The 25,860-nt window shown below is 44.3% G+C and overlaps 1 long non-coding RNA gene across 1 annotated transcript; it reads right to left on the reverse strand.

Annotated features, from left to right (window-relative positions):
- Positions 1 to 12,703: 12,703 nt before the first annotated feature.
- LOC125943175 (uncharacterized) lies at positions 12,704 to 17,010 on the reverse strand. Its single transcript, XR_007465624.1, has 3 exons — positions 16,875 to 17,010; positions 14,466 to 14,507; positions 12,704 to 12,882 (listed from the first exon to the last, which is right to left on the reverse strand). It is a non-coding gene; the product is annotated as an uncharacterized LOC125943175 (long non-coding RNA).
- Between the last annotated feature and the right edge of the window lie 8,850 nt (positions 17,011 to 25,860).

Here is a 25,860-nt window from a genome sequence, read left to right on the forward strand (position 1 = left end):
GTATTCATGTATTTTGTCATTTTTTCTATGTATTGTGCCCTAGCCGTTCTTCTCCAGCATGCAGGGTAGGATCCATGTTATTTGGTATGGGGGATACCGTGTACCATTCTCTAAGTTCGTTGGGTATCTCATTAGTTTCTTGATGTTTTTGTATTAGTGCATCACGCCCTAACTTGTTTAAGACTTCTCTGCCTGTTGGAGTCTGGAGCAGGCGATTTTATTGTGTTCGTAGCTGTGCCTCGGTTAATTCTTCAATCGTGTTGTGTAGACCAAGCGCCAGTAGCTTGTCGTTTGAAGTATTCTGAGGTAATCTTAGAGCAGTCTTGTAGGCCATTCTTATTATTTGGTTGCTTTTTCTTTCTCTTCCCTGTTCATATTATGATAGGGGAGTGAGTATGTGATGCGACTGACGATGAGACTTTTTACCAGTCGGAGGGTATCTTGTTCTCGCATCCCCGTACGATTGTTTGTTATACGGGCGATCATGCGTGAGATCTGTTGCACTGCTGATATGAGGGTATTTAGTGTATGCAGGCATCTCTGACTAGCTTGCAGCCACATACCGAGTATTATTATGGTATCTTTCTCTTGAATGATTTTTCCTTCTAGCTTGACTTGCAGCTTTAGACTCGGGTCCGTCCTTAGCGATTTTTTCTTTGTAAAGCGGATAAGTTCCGACTTTTCCGCTGAGCATTGGAGTCCCCGTGTTCTCGTGTACTCTTCTATGGTGCTAGCTGCCTGTTGTAGTCTATCTTCTTTCTCCGCTAGGCTACCTGTAGTTGTCCGTACGGTTATGTCGTCGGCATATATCGTATATTGTAGAACGGCGATTTCTTTGAGTTGCTTTGCAAGGCCTATCATGGCAACGTTGAAAAGTGTGGGTGAAATTACCGCCCCTTGTGGTGTTCCTTTGTTTGGTGGCCGAATGGTGTCGGATTCATAATCACCCATCTTTATTATTGCAGTTCTCTGATTAAGGAAACTCTGTACGTATTGAAATATCCTCTGTCCGCAGTTAGTTTCCTCCAGCCCTTCAAGTATTCCTTTGTGACTGATGTTATCGAAGGCTCCTTTTATGTCAACGGCCATAATGACATTTTCCCCCACCTTTGAGACGTTCGTTAGTACTTCTTCTTTTAAGAGTAGCAGGATATCTTGCGCTGAAAGGTTGTGGGCGAAAGCCAAACATTGTGTTGGGCATCAGTCCGTTGTACTCAAGATGATTTAGGAGCCTGGCGTTGACCACTCTTTCAAAGATTTTTCCTAAGCAGGATGTAAGCGAGATCGGTCTCAGGTTCTCGATGCTCAGCTTTTTTCCTGGTTTAGGCACCATGACCACAATCGCGTGTTTCCATTGTCGTGGCAAAGTGCCTCCAAGCCAATGTTAATGTATTTTGTGAGAGCTACAATGGCTTCGTCATTTAGGTTTCTGATCATAACGTTAGTGATTCGATCTGCACCCGCAGCCGTGTTCTTTTTTGTACTAAAGATTGCTGCTCTGACTTCTGCCTCCGTGAAAGGCTTGTCTAGCTCAGGTTGCGGTGATCCTTTATACCTTCCGTGGTATGGAGGTATCTTCCCGTCTTCCCCAAAGCATTTTTTATGCATGGCTTGAATGAGATCTTCTTTTGTGCCAGGGTATGAGTGTATTAATCTTTCGATGGCTTTACTATTTTCACTTTTCGTCTTTGTTGGGTCAACCATGGCTTTAAGTATGTTCCATGTTTTGGCCGTACCCAGGGTTCCGTTGAGTGAATCACAGAATCTGGCCCAATTGGTTGAGGCTAGTTGATTGGCGTATTCTTCTGCACGCTGGGTGATATCTGATTTTTGCCTTTAATTTGCTGTTACGCTTCTGCCTTTTCCACCTTTTTGTAAGGCTTCTCCTTGGTTCCCAGAGATGTAATAGGTGGGAGTCGACCTCAGGCGCCTGGTTTGTTCTTGTTATTTCCTTTGTGTGCCTTTCTTTTTGACTTCTTATTTCATCGCACCATTCATTTAAGTTTGCTATGTCTGTGGCGGTCATCCGTTTTTCTAATGATTTTCTAAACGCATGCCAGTCCGTTATTTTGGCTGCGCCAATCTTTTTACGGATTTGGTTTATGTGTATCGTGGTGCATATAATATAGTGGTCACTGCCTAGATTTTCTAGGGTGTTGCACCACTCCACAGCCTGACAATTTTTGCACATGGTTAGATCCGGACTTGTGTCATTGGATTTACTGTTTCCTATTCTTGTTGGGATTGTTGGATCTGTTAGGAGTGCCATGCCTGTCTCTTCTATTTGTTTTGAAATGTTCTTCCCTTTGTTATCCTGCGTTAGGTATCCCCAACTTGGATCTTTTGCATTAAAATCGCCCACAACTATAAGAGAGTTGTGTTTCGCTAGTTTTACTGCGTCACCAAAGAGCTGCTCGAAGGTTATCTTTCTCTGTTTAGGTGGACTATAAATGTTTAAAATGAAGGCACTGTTCTTTTTCTTGCCTTTACATAAGATTTCTGTAATGGTATGTGGTATTTCGATTCCTTCTATTGGTTTATGCTGTATTGCCGTTATGGATTTGTGGACTAATGTCGCTACTTTCCATTTACTGTTTGTATTGACGTCGTCACCGTATCGTAACGCTGTAGGCTTGGCTTGAATCCAACCTCCTGGAGGGCTATTACAGCTGGTGGCCTCTGTTGTTTGGCCACCAGCTGTAATAGCTGTCCCTTCTTCTGTCGAAATCCACGGCAGTTCCACTGCCATATCTCGCACTCTTCGGTAGTTTTTGCTGGTCGGTTAGGCATTTTCGGTGGATTCTTGTGTCGTGCTTATTATGCCTTGCCTGTTGTATGCTTTTTCTGCTCTTTCCCTTATGTAGCTACCATTGGTATGCTTTCTCAATGCTTTTGTGAATTCTATTTGTTGCGCCTGGATTTTCTTTTCCATAGCTTCTACTTTTCTGTCTACCAGCGCCATGACTTGTTCGACGACGGAGGGAATTATTTCTTTTATGGCTTCTTTCAGAAACGATATCGTGACTGTAGAGTCTTCGCTCGTTCTTGATGCATTGTGTTGTTGTTGCTGCTGCCCTACCAGGGAGGTTCGAGTGGATTTCTCTTGCGGTTGTTGTTGCTGCTGCTTTTGTTGGCTTCTAAGTTGCGTATTTTCTCTTTCTAGATCCCCCATCCTTATGCGCATTAGCTCTAATTCTTTCTCTAGTCGTGTGAGTTGTGTGTGAGTAGTTGTTTGCGTATGGTGTGGAGGAGGTTGGGAGGCTGCTGCTGCCCAGCTTACCCTGTTTTTCTGCTGCTGCTGTTTCTGCTGCTCCGACGTCTTCTTGCTCTTATTCTTGTCCTTCATGCTGTCATGTTGTTGCCTTTGTTGGGCTGCCACATGGTCCTTCCCTCGGTTGCCCTCTCTAGAGCTGGAGCGGTCACGAGAGTTGGATCTGGATCTCGAGCTGGAGTTGGATCTGGATCGGGACCTAGAGCGTGATCCCGCGTCGGTTCCCTCCGATAGCTCCAAGTCCGTTCGATCCGAACTAAACCATCGGCGTTTAAGGATTCCTTTGGATTGCTGACCGTTTTGATATTTCGGTGGCTGTTGCTGTGGTTTGCCCCGTTGAGGTACCCGTTTAAGTCTCTTGGTGCATTCCGTTGCCGCTGTGGGATGAGCCCCTCCGCACAGGGCACACTCGGGAACACACTCGTGGTCTTTTGGTGGGTCTTTAAGTCTGCAGTCACTGCACACATTCACCGTAGGTGTCGGACAGATGTCTGTCCTGTGTCCCTGGCTTTTACACAGTTTGCAGTATTGTCTCGTGGGTTGGTAAGGTACACAAGGCATCTCACCACCATGGTAATACACGAAACGTGGCACGATGGATCCGTCAAAGGTTATCAATGCCGTCTCAGATTTTCGTAGCATGCGCGCCTGGACGATTGTGACGCCCTGGGTGCGCACTCTGTGTAGAAATGTAGGTATTCACAAGATGTCTGGTGCTGTTGAGTTCCAGTGCTGTTATTTTCAGTATCTTCTCTGCAACTTGCTCGTGCGGAGTACTTGCGATGATGATGTTGGATCCATTGCGGAGACGCACCAAGAATTTGTCACCTCTGCACGTTTCCGGATCTCCACTTGCACGTTGAATCGCTCTTGCTACTTCATGTTTTTAAGTCTCCCACCACGAGCCCTAGTTTGGGCCGTATTATAATTTTCATATCGTTCCTAGGTAGAGGCGCCGCTCGTGAACGTCGGCAGCCTCTCATCACACCTGTTACATCGCGCCTGCGGCCGTGCTCCTTCATAGGTGTTCCGTTACTGCCACATGTGTTGTTATCGCCAACTCCACGGGTTTCGGCGTCCGCCGTTCTTGTCGTTAGGCTTAGCGATCCCGCCCGTTGAAAATCGCTGGCCTGCCTGAATCCTTCAAGGGTCCGCGCTTGCTTCCTTAATCGTTTACGTTCCCGCAACGATATAGCGAGCTGCCACTGACCGTTTTTGAGTTCGTCCGTCATCTGCCTTCGTCTTTTCATATTGCTCGCTCTCGTCGCCGCTGGCTGAATCCACTTGTATCGCCGCGTCAGACGAAGGGGAATCCTCGGCGCGATTTGTTTCAGAGCCCAGTTGACTTTTCAATTCTTGATCGTCTGTATCCATGCTATCCCTTGTGGTTTCCAGGCCGTTATCCATTACGTTTCCATCGCTGTGCCCAGGTCGGGTGTTAGTAGCCGATGCGCTGCTCCCCGCTCCGCCGTCAGGCCTAGTACGGCGGCTGGGCATTCCTGGTCTTCAGTCACCTCAGAATGGAAGAAATCGGTTTCGTCGGCCCGAAAATTCGGTGTCAGAACGGTCCCGGCAAACTTCCACACGCATTCGACAGTTTTGGTGCAAATTCCAGGGCTTTGAGCGCAAAAAGAGGCCAAAAATTGAGGAGCTGAGACGAGCGCGTCCGATCTTCGTTCTTCGATCCCATGGCAGTTGGGCCAGGTAGCATGACGTCATGGATCAGAGTGAACAGCCCTTGTGCTATCTAGGTGGTGCTGCATAGACACGGCTCCTGCCTGCCTCCCTACCTGCGTTTGCGGCATGCCAGGAACGCTGTCGCTCGTAGGCGCAGACGCGTCCAGCGCTACCCTTACAAAAAAAATTGTTTAAATGTTGTTGAAAAGTCATTGGTCAATGTCAACAAACAGCATTGAAAGCACATTGAGGCTTTGTTGAAACATTATTGAGGAAATTGTTGACAGGTGTTGAAAATTGGCCCGCGACATTTTGTTGAAACATCATTGGGTCGTTTCAATTTCAGAAGTCATTGATGGATTGTTTAAACCATGTTGAATGCCAATATTGAACGCCCATTGAAGAACTGTTGAAGATGTGTTGAATGTCAATATTGAAAACCTGTTGAGACATTGTTGAAACGTTGAATTCCAATATTGAACCCCCATTGACATAATGTTGGAACTATGTTGAATGTCAATATTGAAACCCCATTTAAATATTATTGGAGCAGTATTGAACATCAATATCGAAACCCCATTGAGATATTATTGAAGCATTGTTGAACATCAATATTGAAACCCCATTGAAGTATTATTGGATGTGTTAAACGTCAATATTGCTTGATGGAGGCAAAAGGCGCTACGTATCAGAAAGAAGACACAAGAGGAAGAACACAGACAACACACACAACTAAGCGCCAAACGTGTGTGTTGTCTGTGTTCTTCCTCTTGTGTCCTGTTTTTGATGCGTAGCAGCTACGCCTTTTGCCTCCGTTAGGGTTACACCAACAAGCCCAACGTGCAATGTTAGTCAATATTGCAACGCCATTTAAATATTATTGGAGCAGTGTTGAACGTCACTATTGAAATCACTTGAGAGCCCACTGAAATATGCTGTTTGGTGAGCAGTGTTGAAAACTGCACTAGACTTTTCTTTAAATACTGCTGAGCTACGTTGAGTCTCATAGCATTACCATTGATGCCATATTGATGTGATCCTTGCAGGGGCAAACTTAAATGCAGGCACTTCTGTATTACAGACCTGGGTCACCCAGGGATCAAAACCACACTTTTAGATATAGCCTGTAATAAAACATATTATAGAGCTGCTAGCAGAACCATTATGCCAGTTTTTGAATTGGCTTAACACACAAAATCAATACTCCACGAAATCAACAGCTCAAAATTGATGTGGACAAAAAGCATTTTTTAGATTAGTTGTTTATTGAAGCCAAACATTTGTTAACTGTACAGCCATGTGTGCCTTGAGATCAAAAAATACCTATTTCAATCTACAAACTGCCAGCAGCTTGATACAATAACGAAATTGAATACTGAGAGGTGTAAAGTTTGGGTGGCCCTAAATTAAAACATTTCTCAAAATTGAAATAAATAGAAAATAAATAATATACAAGCATTACAGTAAATAACATTTAAAATGTACTTGCTTTCTCTATTTGGTAGCCAGTAACATAATAATCATGGCACAATTTGCATGAGCCCACTGAGACTCTTATTTATTGGTTAAATGGTGTGCCCATTTTACTAAACATTATCTACCTCTGAAACGACACAGTAATTACAATAAGTTGTGCCATGGCAGCAGTTTATTGTGCTGCATTGCTTGTTGCACGATCCAGTGGCGTTTTCTGCAAATGATTACTAGGTTCAAGGGCAGGTCATTACATACCAAGCGATTTATTCACTTTGACTACAGATTTATATCTGATAGACCGTGGCCATTAGTTACCTGCTGGAAGACTTAAATGGAACTGGCACGAGGAAAATTTTTTTTTAATTTTTGAGTGCCGCAAAACAAGTTAGAATGAAAGAAATTGCAAAAAATCAGATTTCATGCGTACATGAAAGAAAGCACATCACTGCCTTGCCCAGAACTGTTGTCGCACCCTGAATTTAAGCAAACTTTTACCTCTTAATTTTTACTGTTTTGAATTAGCAAAATAAACCATTACTACAAACATATGTTAATACGTAGTTTTTCTTAAACAGAACCACTCTGACAATAGCACAGATTCCACTTTCCGGTGTATGTATGAAACCTAATTTTATGGAAAATTTCTCACTGTGCCTACTTTTACTTTATCAAACAAACTTGAAATGGTGTGCCGTCACGGAACAGTCTTGGCATGAAATGGCCCGAGATACCTATGAAATAAAAGAGTCAAGAAACACTATCTTTTGTAGAAATATATTAAAAAGTTACGTAAAAATGTACAAAATACAAAGCGCAAGACTTGTGCAATTAATTATTAATCACAACACAGTACTTGTGTCTGAACCATCCAACCTGGGCTTTTCAGGTGACTAGAAACATCATAATAATTTTAAAAAATGTTGAGGGCTGCAAGTGCACAACACTTGAACTGTCCACAGACTTGGGCTCTTCTGGACACTTCAGGTCCCTTGCGAGAAGTGAGGCCAGAGTGTTCTTAATGTACAGTCAACCACAAAAGTTTGCGGACCACGCGAGCGCGTGCCAGACTGCCTATCCGCGCCACCTAGCGGTACGCCACCTAGCGGCGACAGGGGCGCTCTCCCGGATATGAGCCCTCTTGGTACTCGCCTGCCTGTTAATTTTTTATTCCCGTGCATGACATTGTTAGTTCGTTGTGTTGACGCAGAGCGCTGTCTGCGATAAGATTGCCACATATCTGGCTTGATAGCAGTATCGGAGCAATCACTGCAACCTTTGTCGACTGGTGTGCCAGTGGGTAGATAAGTTTCACGAAGCGCTGCGACGATTTTTTTACGCGACGTTTACTGGCGCACTTTGGTTGGCAGCATCTTGGTCCAATGAGTGTTGCTGCTTCTGCGTCTTGAGAGAAAGGGTAGGGAGGTGTTTCACTGTCATCAAAAATAAAGAAAAAGCGGATGCATGGAAAATTTTCTTTCACACATAGGCGCATCTTTGCATCAGTCGCTGAAGACGTAGTAGACTTGCTTCAGGCCACATGGTGATTGCCTATTTGGAAAGATGCCGCTACGTGTTCCACTTGACGAAAGAAGGCACATTGTGCGTTTATTTATAGAGGGAATACCTCAGCGCGAAATCTGCCGCCGAACCAACAGGAGCCGGACTGCCGTGAATAGGATTATTCAAGCTTTCCGCGACGATGACAGATTCACAGATATGGAGCGCAGTGGGCGTCCAAGGGCCACGACTGAGGAAGAGGACCGCCTGATTACGGCCGCCATCGTGGCTGATCCTTTTCAAAGTGCAGAGGATATCCGAGAAGCGCTCTCGCTCACGGTATCGTCTGAGACTGTAAGAAGAAGGCTGAGTGAGCTTGGCCTGCAGTCTTTCGTAGCAGCACAGAAGCCCTGCCTCTCAGACAGCCAGCTACAAGAACGACTCATGTTCGCTACAGCAATGAAAGATTGGACAACAGAGAAATGGGGCGATGTCATCTTTAGCGACGAGTCAACTTTTTCCATGCGCTGGGACCAACGGAAGCGGGTTTGGCGTCCACTAAACTGCAGGTGTGTTTACAGTGTATTGGCAGTTAATTCACGAAGCTAATTCTGCATCACAACATGCTTCACGTAAAATGAGCTTTTGGACATTACGAGATTTTTCTGTAGTGGTATTATGTTGAAAACATTAACGATTGTTTCATAGTGCTACTTACTCTGAAGCTAATTAAAAGCTGCCAGTGGGTCTTTCAGTACTATCTAATGATGTTTGCACGTTTTCTATTGCAACTCTATAACAGCATTATAAAGTTCATACGCAAGAGGAATCACAACATTTTTAGACGTGCCGCTGGAACCCAATTGTATGCTATTTCTTGCAGATATCTGCCTAATTACACACAGAGTGTTCTATCCAGTGGACAGTGTTCCGTGAGCGTGTGGGGAGCAATCAGAAAAGATGGCCTTGGTCCCCTTGTGCGTCTGGAAGGGCCCTTCACTGCGTCACGGTACTGCGACGTCATCACTAGACACCTCGTTCCGTATGCGCTGGACGGTCCCTTCAGCGACGGCTGCTATTTTTTTCAACACGACCGCAGCCCGATCCATAAAGCACGTATCGTCCAGTCATTGCTAGAAGAACATGCTGTTTGCCAGCTTGAGTGGCCTCCATGTGGCGCCGACTTGAATCCCATAGAAAATGTCTGGGGCATGTTGAAGAAACGGCTGTCCACACGAGCCAACCGCGGCCGCACGGCCGATACGCTGTAGCAAGCGATCGCACAAGAATGGGAAAGCCTGCGCGGTCGACCGGAGATTACTGAATCTTTGTACGAGTCGATGCCCACACGCATCAATAAGGTGCTAGAAAACGGCGGACATTTCACTTCCTACTAGATCATTGAGAGACCTATGTTTCATGACACTTCTGTAAATGTCTTGTGAATAAATTCATCCCCTTCAGACACGAATTATGATGCACTGTCTGCAAATGCGTCAAATGCGCATGGCATCATTTCAAGACGCTCACTATTACATTCCAAGAAAGAAGACGAAGCAATGTGCTGTTTTGTGCGAGTTTCAGTAAAAAAAATTAATTAGCGTATAACTCATTATCTAATTATTCTGAAATCCGTCAGCTTCAATGCTTGCATAAAAAGAATGAACTATTAGGCCCGAAACGCATGCACACTTGCTTTTTCGGTTGTATTCGTGTCGACCGGAGAAAAAAAATACTCTTGACGTTGGTCTTGGAACGCGGCACGTCGAACGATTGTCTAACATGGTAGTGTCTCCAGCAAAGTGATCATCTGCAGCAATACGCAGGACAATGAAGTTAACTGACCGCTAGTTGTCCCATCAGGAAGCGGACACGAATGTGCACACTGAGTTTTAGGTCATTTGAAGAAACACGTGGCGTGGGACGCGCCTCCGAAGTTCGAGTCCCCAAACGAGGACGCCGTGTCGCAAAGGGTTATAAAAAGAGTCATCACACCCGATTATTTCTTATTTTTCTAAATGTAACCACTATAGCAGCGCGGTGGTTCGGGCTTTGCGCAGCAAAACCTGGGCGCAGGCGATCAAATCCCGGCCGCTACTGTCACTTAGCGATGGGGGAGGAACGGAAAAATTCTGCCTACTGACTAAGCATCTGTGTCCCATGGCTGCCTCACCGCTCACTCACGCACTCACGAAAAAAAAAAACAGCGTGGCTACGCGAAAATAGAACTGATAACAGCCGAAGAATACGCTGTCTGATTACTTGTACTGATATTCTGCTCTCAAAATATAAGCAAGTAGCCCTGGCTAACAAAGAGCGCGTCACGTTGAAAGAGATAGGTAGAAAATATTTGCGCACAGTGCAAAAATAGACAGGCCATAGATTTAAGGAGGGATGCGTCTTCAACGTAGCGCTGCTGTCGATCGCTGGTGACGTAGCGGAAGTGTCGCGAAGAGGCTCTTGGCCACGCGCTCCCGTGGTCCGCAAACTTTTGTGGTTGACTGTACACCAAGTTTGTCCCAGGAAACTTGTGACAGGTAAAGCATGTAAAAAAAGGAAAAACAGCATGAGGTTCAAGATCAATGTTCCACATGCAAAAGTGCGACATACAGTACGCCCTGTTATAATGAAACTGTTTCATTTGTTTTGTTTATTCAAAGTTTTCACGAGTTCAATTCTAGAGAATGACCAGCTTTCAAAGTGGAGTGGTGCCGGAGGACTTCACTTAGTACGATATGCAGAAGGCAAACAGGAAAAGCTCACTGTGGCAGAATAACTTCATGAATATCCTTGGTGTGAAAGATGTGAACGTTGCTTGCTTAGGAACAAAATGGTGGAAAAAAGACTTCATACTGCTGGTGAAAAAACTTAATAGTAGACTACTGACAACTAAAATTAGTTCTCTCAACATTCATAATCAAAATGTGCAGCACTTTATTGCACTTTTCCTTGCAGGAGTTGCTCCAAATACGGTTATGTGACCAGAATTGAGTATGGTATATCTGAATTTGTTTTACGAGCTCATATGCTACTGGAGTGAACTTCTCGCATTATGATAGCCATTCTTATGCCTCTACTTAAAAGAAATTACTGCTTATAACGAGGATTTACTGCAGTTGCGCGCCAACCTGGTTACACTAACACAAATAAATGCAAAGAAGAAATACGAAGAAATGCTCAGTCTTACAAGAGAAATATGCAAGTGGACTGACTCTGCTAATCCTTTGAGGGTCACTGCCGTGCATGTAGAGTGGCGGAAACAAATCGTGTGGTCACGACCATAAATATGAAGCGGGGAAATAACATATAAATAAGCATGCTTTTTAAGAATGAAGTGTCCCCAAGCATCACATTACAGATTCTGTAACCTTCTGCGACTTCTACAAAAAACCTAATTGTGCTGTTGCCCCCCTTGGCTTCTTACAAAACTGATCTTGCTCTTTACTCTATGGTGCCCATCACTGCAGTAGTTTGGGAGTATTCACCTAGTTTAATGCTTTGTGGAGTGTCATCAGATTTTAAAAATGTGACTATGCTAGTTTGCCCTGCATTCTACAATAAACATGGTGTAAAACTGTGCACAGTAAGAAACCTTTGTCACTTTGCGACCTAAAAAATTATTTACCCATTTTTTTCTCGAAACAGCACTCTGAAGAACAATCCAGAATAAAAATATAATGCTTAAATTGGGGGACGTATTTCCAGAAAATATGTGATCCTCAGAGGGTTAAACATGAACACCTACAAAGCTCATTCAATCTTTAATAAAGCTAAACCCATAGTACTTGACCACTGGTTTATAATAACGCTGAAAACAGGCAAGTGCGTCCTTGAAGTAAGAAAGCAGGAGACATTTCCAACAATTTCAGAGTGGGATCTGTGGACATGCTTCATGTTCTGTAAGAAGCTTTATATAGTAGCTGCCAAGGGCCTATTGAGTACTGATCATTTTATGGGAACATGAGGAAAAGTCAAATAACCTTTGTTTTTTCCACATCTTAGAATACAATGTGATAAATTGGATCTTAACAGGTTGAGTGCCTAGAATGAATGGACATTGCTAAACATAGCAATGTTGACAACAAAGTTGGCAACTGTTCCTATTGTTGCTTTGATCGACACAACCCAACAATTATGCCCCGTAACTTAAGCTCCCTGTCTACTGTCTGCTACTGTCTGCCACCTAAGGCTACTGTCTGCCACCACATGGACCCCCTTCAAGACAGGAGCAACTTTAATTCAATGTGGTCTGTTGAAATAGGTGAATCCACTATGTTTTGCGTTACAGAATCTGGAATCTGGAGGGCCATTTTTATTGCTGAAATTTGGTGGGAGTCCCTCGAGTCCCTCGAGTTGAGCAGTAACTGCACTTGAGCATAGCTTCTCCACAATTATAACACTTTCAGGCTACTTAAGCACACCCTCTATACACCAGATTGGTAGCGTGCTTCACAGATTGGTAGCTGCTTCATTGCAACTATTCATTGCAATGACAGTCAAGTAGTGCAACTAATGCGCAAATACACCTAACTTTGTCAGTTGGAGCCACCAATAACTTCTGGCAGTTAAGGCTGCTTTTAAAATTTAGCACTTAAGTATGGAGGCGTTAGAGACTTGAGATCAAGTGAACATTCATTCCAAATAGCAGGCTATTGTAGCACGTAGTTGCAGACACAGGCTACTTGAAAGTTATTTGTTCTGCTAATAGCAAGCTGGTAATTCCAAGTACAAAATGTGAATGCAAAAATGCAATGGGAAAAAGGATGTATGGTACTTGCCTATAACAGTGTTGACCCTGATAAGGCCAAGAGCCTGTTTTTGCCCATTGGTGGTGTTGTTTCCGAGAAGTGAGTGGCCCATGAGGTTCTTTGTGAACACATGGTGAATCAAGGCCCTTGCAAGCTTGCCTGGTCCACCATGGCAAGCTGTGCCAGGATCATCTGAATGAGCACTTCTCCAACCTACGTGAAACGACACGTTTAGGTAAATATTAGTGAGGTAGTTTAATGATTTTAAGCACATTTACACAACAGCCACACTCCAAATAAATCACAGAAATACTGCCTGCTCCAAACCTAAAATGTCAACTAATGTCACTAATAAAAACACACCGCATCTCCACAGGCTGAATGATGATGAGTGGGCGAAGCTCCGGAGAGAATCATCGGTAAACCGTGAATCTTCCGTGTAATTCGCCCAGTCTCGCGGCACTAAATCGAACGATTGACTTCCACCAATGACACGCGCCATATGTGACTTCATTCCTATTTTATAACAGCGCCCTTCATTATAATTGCACCATCTCCCGCTTAAGGGGACGCTAGCACAAACGCGTTAGAAACGTGCAGTACTCTCTAGTAAGGGGGAGAGGCCACAGCGTCTTACGAAGCCCTTTACACATGCCGGAATGTGCACCGCGTTTGCCGACGCCATCACATGACTGCTGAGAGAGTATAACCCCCGTATTCATAAACGCTCCTCGACTTGAACTTGACTTGCCACCGCCTTCAACGCGTTTCGAACGGTGGCAAGTCAAGTTCAAGTCGAGGAGCATTTATGAATACGGGGGTAAGGCGGAGAGGCCACAGCGTCTTACACCAGCTTCTTACACGGGCCGTAACGCGCTAGCAAACGCGTTAGAAACACCCAGTCTTTCGTTAATGTTGGGTATTTATTGTCATCGTGGTGCGTGTGTCCATGTGCGCTTCGTGGCGTAGTGGTTAGCGCCGCGCGTTCGGAAGCGAGGGGTCCCTGGTTCGATTCCGCGCTAGTGACACAACTTTCGGAATTTTTTTTTCATAAAAGTAGATGTGGCTACCTACTACTACTACATACTACAGAGGAGGGACAGACCCGCACCCTAAGGAGCTTCGCCCCTAAAACTAAAACTAATGTCATAGCTTGTTATGCTGTTAGGATGCCGTGTGTTTCAGAAAAACAAGGATTCAACCAGTACAAAATAAAATACTAAGTAAACCAAAGTATCGAAAACTTTAATGCAAGTAGCATTTTTAGGATACTTCACATACTTTCGGGTGTCTGTCTCTATTTTCCAGCCAATTTGTGTCACTTGGTGGTCGATGGCCTAATGGGTAGGGCTGCTATGTTGAGGGAAGTGGGTTAATAACCATCTGGTGGACCTGCTTGGATCTCTGGGTATGTGACTCAGGGTATGTGCCACTCTTCAATGAACCTCTTTCATGCCATCTTGGGCAAATGCTGCTTGTGTTGGCAAGCAGCAGTAGCAGCTCAAACAGGAAGATAACTGTCGACGTTAATACGATTACCACTACACAACAGATTCACTTGCTGTGTCCCAGACCTACTCAGCTGAATGTGTACAAAGGCAGGGTGTGCCAACTGCCGACCTCATCAAATAAATTAATCGACTCGCAAATCAAAGGCTATGCAAAATCGCAGAGGAGACACTTCATGCTACCATTTTTACTAAATCTTAAGGAGAATACCTCCCAGCAATACATTCTCATGGCAACAGTGCATTTGATCATGGTGACGCTACACGATGAATGGCCAAAGAATTCACCTTTCGCATTCCGGCTGTGGTGTCTCCAGGCTCATTTTGATTCTGAAAACAGATGTCAGTATTAAAATGTGATGCCACGATAAGTCAAAAGCAACAATCAAAACATCTACATGGACAATTAGACCGACATAAATGGATGGATATAAATGACTGATTGAAAACATTAAAGCATGGCTGCTCTTGCCACTGGCAGTGTGAGGTGGGCCAATAATTTATTTTTAATTTCTCTCCTAAATATTAAAATTATTTTTGCTCATCTACTGAACTGTTGCGGCCCCATCTTAAAGGTAGCTCGTTCATATAAAACCAGTGTAGCATTTTTTTACTCCCCGTCTAACTGCTGCTACTACAGTTTGCTTACTCTCTAAGTATTCCACAGAACTGCTCCACCAACAATCTATTGTTCCAAGCTTATGTCAAAGCGTCATTTAGTTCATAAGGATATGCTCCCTTTCACTCTCTCGCCTCTTTAGTGTGTGAATTCAAAGCAAAAATACCTTCTTGACATAGCTGTCTACTTCTATGTCATAAAAAGCCTTGCTAATTTTCGACATTTGTCGATAACGCCTACATGCCACTGGAAGCACAGTGGGACGACACGGCAAATATGCCCAAGCATCTCGTTCCTTTACTAATTTTCGAACTTAGTTAAATCAATCAGTTACTGAAGGGCCAAAGGCTGAAACTTCACACGATGACATTATTTTGAATGTTTCATCCCACTAAAGCGGAACATAGAATCCCACAGAATCTGCCTTTTCCGTGAATATAGAGCGCCTACGCGAAGGCGTTTGCGCGAAGCACTCGATGGCGTCGAAGGGAGATCATGGTTAAAAAAAAAAAAAAAGTTCACCCCCGCGCGCGTACCGGCGGAAAACAAACCACACATGACCTGATGATTTCACAGCATTCGCTGGCATCACCCCTTTTTTATCTCACCTATCACATAGAATCACATATACGCCCTTGCAATTCTTTATTATTATCGCGCCACAGAGCGTGTCTACCGCACGGCGTGTCAGCGGACTCTGGGCACTCGATCCTGAAGCGAACAGCGCAGCAGAATACATTCTAACGGCAAAACGCCCCGCGCATATTTTCGCCGATCCCGACACGCCATGTAGTAGATGCACGTCAATGGACGGCGTTGCGCGAACGAAATATACTTGATTACAGTACAGTTCGGACTATTTCACGTCGCATTGTTTCCACCAAAACGGCAAATCACGAGCGCTCATTAATAAGGTTAATTTCAATCGGTGCTGGAACACCGTACCAAAAATCGTGGCGCGCACAACATGCCCTGTTTTAGCTGGCTCCACATAGCTGCCCACCAAAACGGCAGAGCACAAGCGCTCATTAATAAGGCTAATTTCAATCGGTGCTGGAACACCGTACCAAAAATCGTGGAGCGCACAACATGCCTTGTTTTAGCTGGCTCCACATAGCTGCCCACCAAAACGGCAGAGCACGAGCGCTCATTAATAAAGCTAATTTCAATCGGTGCTGGAACACCGTACCAAAAATCGTGGAGCGCACAACATGCCTTGTTTTAGCTGGCTCCACACAGCTGCCCACCAAAACGGCAGAGCCACGAGCACTCATTAATAAGGCTAATTTCAATCGGTGCTGGAACACCGTACCAAAAATCGTGGCGCGCACAACATGCCCTGTTTTAGCTGGCTCCACATAGCTGCCCACCAAAACGGCAGAGCCCACGTGCGCTCATTAATAAGGCTAATTTCAATCGGTGCTGGAACACCGTACCAAAAATCGTGGCGCGCACAACATGCCTTGTTTTAGCTGGCTCCACATAGTTGCCCACCAAAACGGCAGAGCCACGAGCGCTCATGAATAAGGCTAATTTCAATCGGTGCTGGAACACCGTACCAAAAATCGTGGCGCGCACAACATGCCCTGTTTTAGCTGGCTCCACATAGCTGCCCACCAAAACGGCAGAGCACGAGCGCTCATTAATAAGGCTAATTTCAATCGGTGCTGGAACACCGTACCAAAAAATCGTGGCGCGCACAACATGCCCTGTTTTAGCTGGCTCCACATAGCTGCCCACCAAAACGGCAGAGCACGAGCGCTGATTAATAAGGCTAATTTCAATCGGTGCTGGAACACCGTACCAAAAATCGTGGCGCGCACAACATTCCCTGTTTTAGCTGGCTCCACATAGCTGCTTTACGTCGCCACAAGCGCGCTGTGAAGTTAAATCAGGACAAAACTTCACTGTTCAATATCACAAATCTAGTGCTACACAACCAATTCTCGCAACGGAAGGATAGTACTAGTAATGAAAACGAGCACAGAGGCGCGTGGACGACACGCACGGGCTCCGTACGCACTTTTGCTGATAGCGTCGCAATGAACGAGCAAGTGGAATTCGAAACACTCACTCACCTTCGATGTGGCTGAGTCGGAGGCGATCATGGTGATCTTCGAGGCAACGTGTAGCCCATAAAGAGCGAGCAACAAGTTGGAATATACCAAAGATGTCACAGCAGGGCAAAGGGCACAGAAAACGCAGTAAACACATCACGCAACCCGCACACATACGCCGCACGCACAAAGTTCCGGAATGCTCCAAAGAGTCAACAGCGCAAGCGCGCATTCACACAAAAACACGCATACAAATCCACGCTTTCATAGGCATAAATTACAATATTTATTAACAAATCTTGTAATATAATGGATTTCTTAACAATTTCTGCGGTTTGCAAGAGTATGAAAGTTTTCTGCTTAGCTTCCTTGAGGAACTATTTTCTTTATCGCGGTAACGCAGTGCGCCGGCCGGTCACGTACGCAGCGCGCGGGAAATAGTGCAAAATTCAAACATCGCAAATGTCGCGCCCTGTGTGCGCGCACAGTTTTCATCGTTTGGATTTAAAAAGAAATATTGTGACGTCACAGTAAGGGCGGACCTTTATTGAGCCCGAGAGACGACACGGCGAAGAAGGGCGGCGTCCACAACCAGCCTGAACAGCCTTCGACAGTGAAATCAACCTCATGGTTGAAAAACCAGGTCTTGGCCACACCGGTCAGGTAGAATGAGACGTGGCGGAGCTTGTGGGGATCATCCCACCGATTAGCAGAGCTTACGCGCTCGTAATCATCCAGCCAGTCCTCAGCATCTTCACCGCGAAGACCAGCGAACAGATGGGGATCACGCTGGTGACCGCTGATGATCACAGAAGGTGCGGCTTGTGGAGGCGGGATGGTTAGGGTAGAAGCGCCAGGCTGCTCGTCCTGCGACATGCTGACGGACAGTGGGCACAAGCGGCGACCCGAACGAAGCTCCAGGGAGTAGGCCAGGGGCGTAGAGGACGGGGACCAAGAAGCACCTCCACCACTTGTGACGTCACAGTAAGGGCGGACCTTTATTGAGCCCGAGAGACGACACGGCGAAGAAGGGCGGCGTCCACAACCACAACAGCCTTCGACAGTCCACGCTGATGATGATGCACCCGCACGCGCGATGAAGATGAGGGGCACACGCATGATGATGATAATGTACAGATGATGAGGAAGTGCACAATAAATGCCCACAATATTTATTTTAATACGTGAAGCAACCGGCGCGAAATGAACTACGGACCAGCAACGTACACAATTGTCGCTTTTCGTGCTTGTTAGTTTGACATCATGACAAACGGTAGACAGTATGCCGTCCCATTGATTAAACATTTGTACCTGTGCTTCTGCGCTACGATTTGTCACCAGTAAAGTATAACAGCGTAGATTGTGCGTGGTGGCCAAGCAGTTTCCCAGCACACTGGCCAGCACCGCGTCTGTACGTGTTACAGAATAGACCTAGGCTTTCATGTAAAATATGGACACCATGTCGCAGATATCACCCAAACTTGTTTCATTCTATTGTGCGCTAAGGGCTAACAACTAAACGAAACGCACTCTTTAAAAAACATATTTATTTATTATGCATACATAATACTTTTCCCACCATCTTGCCCATATTTAACATGGAGGCAATGCCGTTTTCTGACACAGACAGGTCACTAGCTGGCCACTTACAATAGAAGCCGATGGGAATCCAGGAGGGGTCCAATCATCGGTCATTGGTCACTGCTTGTTGGGACGTTTGTTTTGTGCTCCAATTTTGTGTCTATATATATAATTTTTAGAAATCGCCTGTGGCAGGTAGCATAATTCGTATCATTGAGCTGGGTTAATCGATGAGGTGGACATTAGTAGCACGAGCAGTCGAAACATAGATTGAACTAATTAACAAGAAATCACTAATTAACTTCTTATTTTATTACTTTACGACACATATTGCGATTTACGAATTGGAGCCGGTGAGCTTGTCAGGCGTATCCACTTGGAATGAATTTCCAGAATGACACCAGTTTGGAGATATGCACCATCAAACTCGCCGTAAAAATGCACTGTTGTTATACTTACTTTGTTACGAAAATGCTGTTTTATACATTGAAGCACAAAAGCAACTAAAACGCCCATGTATTTCGTCCCACACTAAGGGCAATAATATCTCGAAACTGGTGTCATCCTGGAAATTCATTTTAGGTGGATGCGTCTTGCAAACTCACCGGCTACAATTCATATATTGCAATATGTGTCGTAAAATAATTAACTAAGAAGTTCATTAGTCAATTTGTGTTATTTATTAGAATATTAGTTTCAATTTCTTGTGTTACTAATGTCCGTTTCTTCGAATAAACAAGCTAAGCGATAAGAATTATGCTACCTGCTACAAGCGATCTTTAAAAATTTTCGTAAAGCCTAATTTTGAACACCCAGTATATACAGGGTGTCCCAACTTTCTAGCACCGACACTTAAATATATGCAAATGCCACGTAGCTGGACAGAACCAAGGTAATGTTGTTTGCCATCGCTTACAGATACTCAATTTTTTGCATTAGATAAATAATTAGATAATCATTATAATTATTAATAAATTCATAATTAATTAATTAGCTTCTCAGATATTATATTTAATGAAAAGTGTCAATCAGAAAATTATAGAGCAACAGGAAAAACTCCCGATACAGCTTTCTGTTGCCCAATACGTGCTACATAAAAGTGTTTTTCCGAGCGTGAAAGCCCGCGGATACACGCATAGTGCCTCGAGCGGCTAGTTGTGCGCCAATTTTGCGTGTATTCGTGGGCTTCTTTCACACTCGGAAAAGAAAAAGAAAAAAATCACTTTTATTTTGCGCGTATTGAGCAACAAAAATCTGTATCGGGAGTTTTTAGTGGCAGGAGCGTCGAGTGCCATTTGTTCTTTGGACAGTACTTCCGGTTCACCTCCAGAGATGATCAGGAGGTGAAAATAAATCGAAAAAAAAATAGTACAGTACAAAATTCACGAATTTCATTATAGATATGATATCAGAGTATAAGTTTATAGTTATAAATTTAGTTACTGAAGTGTCTGGAATAATTAGAATTAATTAGCTGAGACGACCGGAGACGCAATCTAAGTAAATCAGAAAAATAGAAAAAAATGGTTCAGTTCATAATTCATGACTTTTATTATAGATATGATATCAAAGCATAAGTTTTGTTGCAAGCTGACTTGCTGAAGTGTCTGGGATAATTATAACAAATTAGCTGAGACGAGATTAAAAATAAATCAGGAAAAAAAATAAAAAAGTAGTACACTGCAAAATTCATCAGTTTCTTTATAGACATGATATCAAAGCATAAGCTTAGTTCAAGTTGAGTTACTGAAGTGTCTGGAATAATTATAATTGATCAGAAATCACTTATTACTGCTTACCAAGGATGCGAGTGCCAAAAAGAAACACCTAGGTCAAAGTTTAAGATTGCCTACTCTTTTAAGCATGAAATGCTTTTAGCTCCCGTTGTCGGCGATCTTCAAGTGACCTTGAGCCAAAAGCCAAAGCTATTATCCGGGCACTCAAAACGAGAACATGCCGGCAAGTTGAAAATGAAATTTAGTCACCCGTAGGCACGAGTACAACTGTGGTATGAACGTAGAGTGCAATATAACGTACCGTACATGCAATACATTGTACTTGATATAAACAAAACATATGAGCAAACAAAATAGTAAATGGTGTCTGCTTGACACTGGCTTTGCCACACATCAAAAACCATTATGACAAGTTGCGAGAACAAAACGAGATCATCCGAGCAACCAGTCAAACTTGAAAAAATGCGGTCTCTGGCACCAACCCTTTACTACATACGCTAGTTACTCTCCAAACAAATTACGAAAAAATATTGCTTCTGAGTTCTTCCCAATGTTTCTTGACAATATCACTCAAGCTGTAACTTCTATTGTACGCTGAAGTTTTATTTGCCATTTCCAATAGCGACGTTCAAAGGCAGATACAGGGGCAGATAAAGTGGGCCGATCCTGGAGGTCGTGCAGAAAGGGTCCAAGATCAATGGCACCCTTTTCATGTGGGCCGATCCTGGAAGCAGTGCAGAAAGGGTCCAAGCTCAATGGCACATATCCCCTGTGGGCACGGGGACCTGTAACGCTTCCTTGAACTGCCCTTGTCATACGTGGGACCCAAAGAGACAAAATCTACAGCCCTTCCTCTGCCGAGAAAATGGGGGTCCCTTACAAACATGACTATGGATATGTTGGCATATTGTTGAGGAATTGTTGACACAATATCCAATATTGACATTGAATATATATCTGAAACACACACACATAGACGTGTGTGTGTTTTACACATGTGTTGTTTTATTGTTCACTTAATCACCACTAAATATATAGAGTGTCACATAACTTGAACCAAAGGCATATCTCTCGAGTCATAACTGGGGGAGCTTGTGGCAAGACGACGCTGTCGCAGGCGTTCCGCTTCGTTCGCCCTAAATTCAGGGTTGGTGGCTCTTCGCTTACGTTTCGCCTGGGCTTCGGAAGCCGTCACGCTAGAATCATCGGACGGCAAGCTTCGCTTACGTAAGCAAAGCTTGTCATCCGATTCTAGTAAGCGAAGCTTAATTGTCGTCCGATTCTATAGCATGCTGATTCTGTTGCTTTGCGCCTCAAATCATGCGATGCGTTCGCGAATTCGGAGCGAGGCTGCCCGTTTTTCGCTGGCGGATTCCAAGCGAATCGCTTCGAGTGCAAGGAGACACGCGGTTTTGTGACCGGAAGGACAAAACCTCTCGCGCTCTCTGGCGTTCTGCAGCGCAGCGCTACGCCAAATCGAGCAGCGTAATTCGCCAATAGCTTTAAACCTGCCGAAGTGAAATTAGATTTTCATTACTAAGAACTGTTTCTCGTCGGCGATCAGCCTATACCCGTATGATGTGCTCTCTATCATGACTGGCTGAAGTTCGTTGTTACGAATGACTCGAGCTTGACAACTGCCTAAATTTGTGAACAAGGAGGCCTCGTTCGCATGGTAGGAGTGTTGCAGAACTGTGGCTGTGTGGCGTAGATAGATAGCTCTTGTATGTGCAATCAGACGACTCTCTCGAAATGCGAGGAGAAATAAATTATCGCGGGTCTACATTGCTTGCAGTAGCTACAAATCGTGCGGACGGTTCAACTCGTCGCTGGCTTGCGAGTATATTGTGCATCTTAGAAAGGCGCCACGAAGGCTGAGCTGCACTTATTCTTTGGCTTCCTTAATCTGAGTTCTTTGCGGGATGTGTTACTCAGCGTGCATGCACGGTGCTCGTAAATGCGGCTGCATAATTACGGGCTTTGTCTTGCAGCAAAGCGCCGCCGTCGCCATCAGACGAGGAGCTACGCGCCCGCGCCTTAGAAGGGGGAACGCTTGAAGTTGTTGCAGGTGAGAAGTTTTTCCTTATACACGAAATATATGATCACAGGCGCGCACTGGGGCTTCATTTCGTACGGAAGTCAGCTGTGCAGAATAGGGGAAGGTGCTCAAAGTGCGGTCCCTATGTCAGTGTCATCCCGTGTTTCTTCTCTGTCCGATCCGCCGACTTCTCCGATGTGAACGAAGGTCCACGTTGTGGACTAGCAGACGGCATTTGCGGAGAATGAGTGGCTGCTCGCCACCGGCAGTACGACGCTCTCTTTTCTCAAGTACTCGGCCTTGCCCTTATTCTTTCTCGGCACCTGGGGATTAAAGCAGCATGAGCGTATGCCGCATTCTAATATTCAGGCTCCCGGTTGTTCCTGGCACACAAAATATTGATTGAATGATTGATTGATTTATTGACTTATTAGTTCATTGCTTGGAATTATTATTATTTGTGCACCAGTATTCTGGTCCTGGGTGTTCCTCGGCACATAAAATAAATATTGATTGGTTGATTGGTTGATTGATTGACTGATCGATTGATATTCTTGCGTTTCAGCAGCTCATCATCGCTAAGATATGGTGGACTCGTCAAAAGCTGCAAAAGCTCCAGGCGCTTGTCGAAGCCCTGGAAAATCTGGAATAGTCGCATATAGTGTGACTCCTCTCACTTTTATTTTTCCCATTGTAATAAACCTGCTTCTCCTGAAATGAATGCCCTCTTTCTTTCTTGACTATCGCGCACTGGATTTTCGGCACTGAAAAGTGTGTTTTGCAAGCGCCGTAAACAACCACCGATAACAGCGTTTTTCGACATTACACCGGCAGAATAGAGGCCTTGTATGTTTGCGATTTATTACTGCGCTTCTGCTTTTCACGCAGTACTAATAAAAAGAAGTAAGAGCAGGAGAAAAAAGAACACCAGTTGAGGAAGTCAAGCGTCATGTGAGCCGAAGAGCGTAAACGAGGTGGAGACGTCGCCCAAGATGACACGGAAGATAAAGATATCAAAGTCGACAACAAGCCGCATTATACAGAGTCTTGATGAACTGTCATAGAGAGAGACACGTTGCTATGTAGTCGGAGAGGTACAGGAGAAGGTACAAGATCGGTGATGATGAGGATAGAGGGAAGAGGCAAAGAATATAACTGGAAATTTCATGCAGTGACGCGAATCCTTGGGCTGCTCTCAGCCAGTCGGCAAGCTAGAGCCGATTGTGCGTTCTGAGAATGGATGAGGGCTTACCCATTGTGTTTTGCTAATCCTCCCGACAAGCTTCCATTCGGTCGCTCGGAGGGAGATTACAGACGGAAAATGGATAAAGCCTTTCTACCGCTTATCTGTTGAGGTTGGCTGACGAGACCCGTAGCATCCACTGCATTGCACGTACTTGATGAGAGGGAGTATTTTATGCCATATAGAGTCCAGATGCTTAGATTTAAATAAATCAAGTAAGACCAGGATGGCCGAAAATTGTATACTTACATTACCGCCAAGTGTCCAACATAACGCCCATTTACAAGAGTTGACTGTCAGGATATTCAGGAGATAGCCGCCAACATCTGTGGATTATGCATGTATTGAGGGCAGTCGTACAATAATACATGGACATGGCACGTCTCACTGTCTGGAGCCTCGATGCGTCGCATGAAGTGCTTATACCGACGTGTAAACGTCACTTCCAGCCTAAGGTGTTGGAGCATATTATTGGCGCTGAAACGCTGAATTTTGCGTGGCGACCTAAACTGTATCCTTCAGCCTCTGGAGGTGCCTATAGCGATCTTCCGTATGGCGTTCCAATTGGGGGGCCTGCGCCAACGTCTTCGCTCTAAACTCGGAAAAGGTGAAAAAAAATCGCCACACGTCTCCAGGGATCTCGCAAGACACCTTTTATTCACTGATCAAAAGTCACGACTGGTTCCATCAACCCAAGGCGGTCCAGAAGGCCCGCGATGCGGCGGTGAGGCTTGGCCTTCCCGTCCCGAGAGAATTAATTTGATGCTTTATGTACACCTCTCTTCAAATTCATTTGTGTGGCTTTTTGACCTTGAAAAATAACCTGCAGACTTCATTGACCCCTTCCGCAGACTTTTTTTATCAAGAGCTTCTAAAATGCACGTGAATGATAAGTCTCAGTATTGCTTCTCTTTCCAGCAGGCAATGCTAACGACTCATGAAAAAAGAACTCTCCTATAATTTACAACATTTATTAGGGACGGAAACATTGCTACTTGCATGCCGAGGTCATAAATATATACAATTCACTCAGTAATCGGAATGAGTCCAATCCGGATTCACTCGAAGTCAGAATATATAGCAGGTGCGCAGCAGCGCTTATACTCGGACTGACAGAAAAAAAAAAGGGGGGGGGGCTGCAGTTTGGCCGGCAAAGCGAAGCACTATTATTGATAATATGATTAGTGATAACATTTGTTCATATGGTTATTTGCGCGCCTCGTAAATTATTACTATATAATCATTTGTGCTGCCACTGGGAAATTAATAAAGCCAATGGCATAAGGCATGCTGTCACGTTGTCTTATGCTAATAATTATCGTCACAAGTTGTGTTCAGAAATTGTTATATATTGTGCAATTTTATACATGTTACGTCTTCTGAACTGACCTTTCGTCAGGAAAAGATTGCTTGATTATATCTTTGTGTATTTAAATTTTCACAAGGCATTACGCGTTTCTTTTTTTTTTCATTGAATTGTATCTGTGCGACTTAATACGAACAAAACACATACTGGGCGTCCCAGCTATCACGCAGCACGATTTTAAAGAAGAGGGACGGCGTTACGCGAAGCAAACCTAGTGCGTATTGTTTCCAGTGCAGTGGAGTAGCCGCCAGTATTTTTTTCGTTACTGAGATTTAATTAGGTAATTGTAATTAACGGCCAGTCGCGCGGTAATTCTGCGTGTATTCGCGGGCTCCTTTCACATGGTCACATGCGGAGAAATGCATAGGCTTTCTAGTTAGGTTCTTAACAAAACGTCGCTTTATGCATTGAAGCACAAAACCAACTGGAACGCCTATGCATTTCTCCGCAAAGTTCGGGAATTAATATCTCGAAACTGGTGTCATCCTGAGAATTAATTCTAAGTGGATCCGCCTTGCGAACTCCACGGCTGCAATTTGTAAATTGCAATATGGGCCATCAGGTAATTAGTTAAAATTGAATTAGTGAATTTTTGTTAATTAGTCGATTATGCATTTCAATTTTTTGAGCAAGTAATGTCCGCCTCTTCGAGTAGACCAGCTCATTAACTAGAATTGGGCTATCTGCAACAGGCAACCTTAAATAAATTTTGAAAGTGTTCGCTGAAACACCCTGTATATGTAAAAGCTAGTGGCTGCTTTTTCTTTATGATTGAAATTGGGATAATCTTTTCTTAATTGACCTTAATCTGCGAATCATAACACAACTCGTGTGATTAAACGTTATTAAGACGAATTTGATCATTACGCTCAATAATGTTCCTATAAAATATGCAGTAATATTCAATGAACCTTATTTTGACGCCAACTGTATCTACTACACTTATGGACAAAATGAGCAGAAGTAGTGTCTCAACACAGCCCAGCGGGTTGCCAGACATATAGCCTCAATAATACAGGAAGTATACGAGTATTCATTCACGA

Source organism: Dermacentor silvarum, chromosome 2 (genome assembly GCF_013339745.2).
Source record: "Dermacentor silvarum isolate Dsil-2018 chromosome 2, BIME_Dsil_1.4, whole genome shotgun sequence".
In the NCBI taxonomy this organism is placed as follows: Eukaryota; Metazoa; Arthropoda; class Arachnida; order Ixodida; family Ixodidae; genus Dermacentor; species Dermacentor silvarum.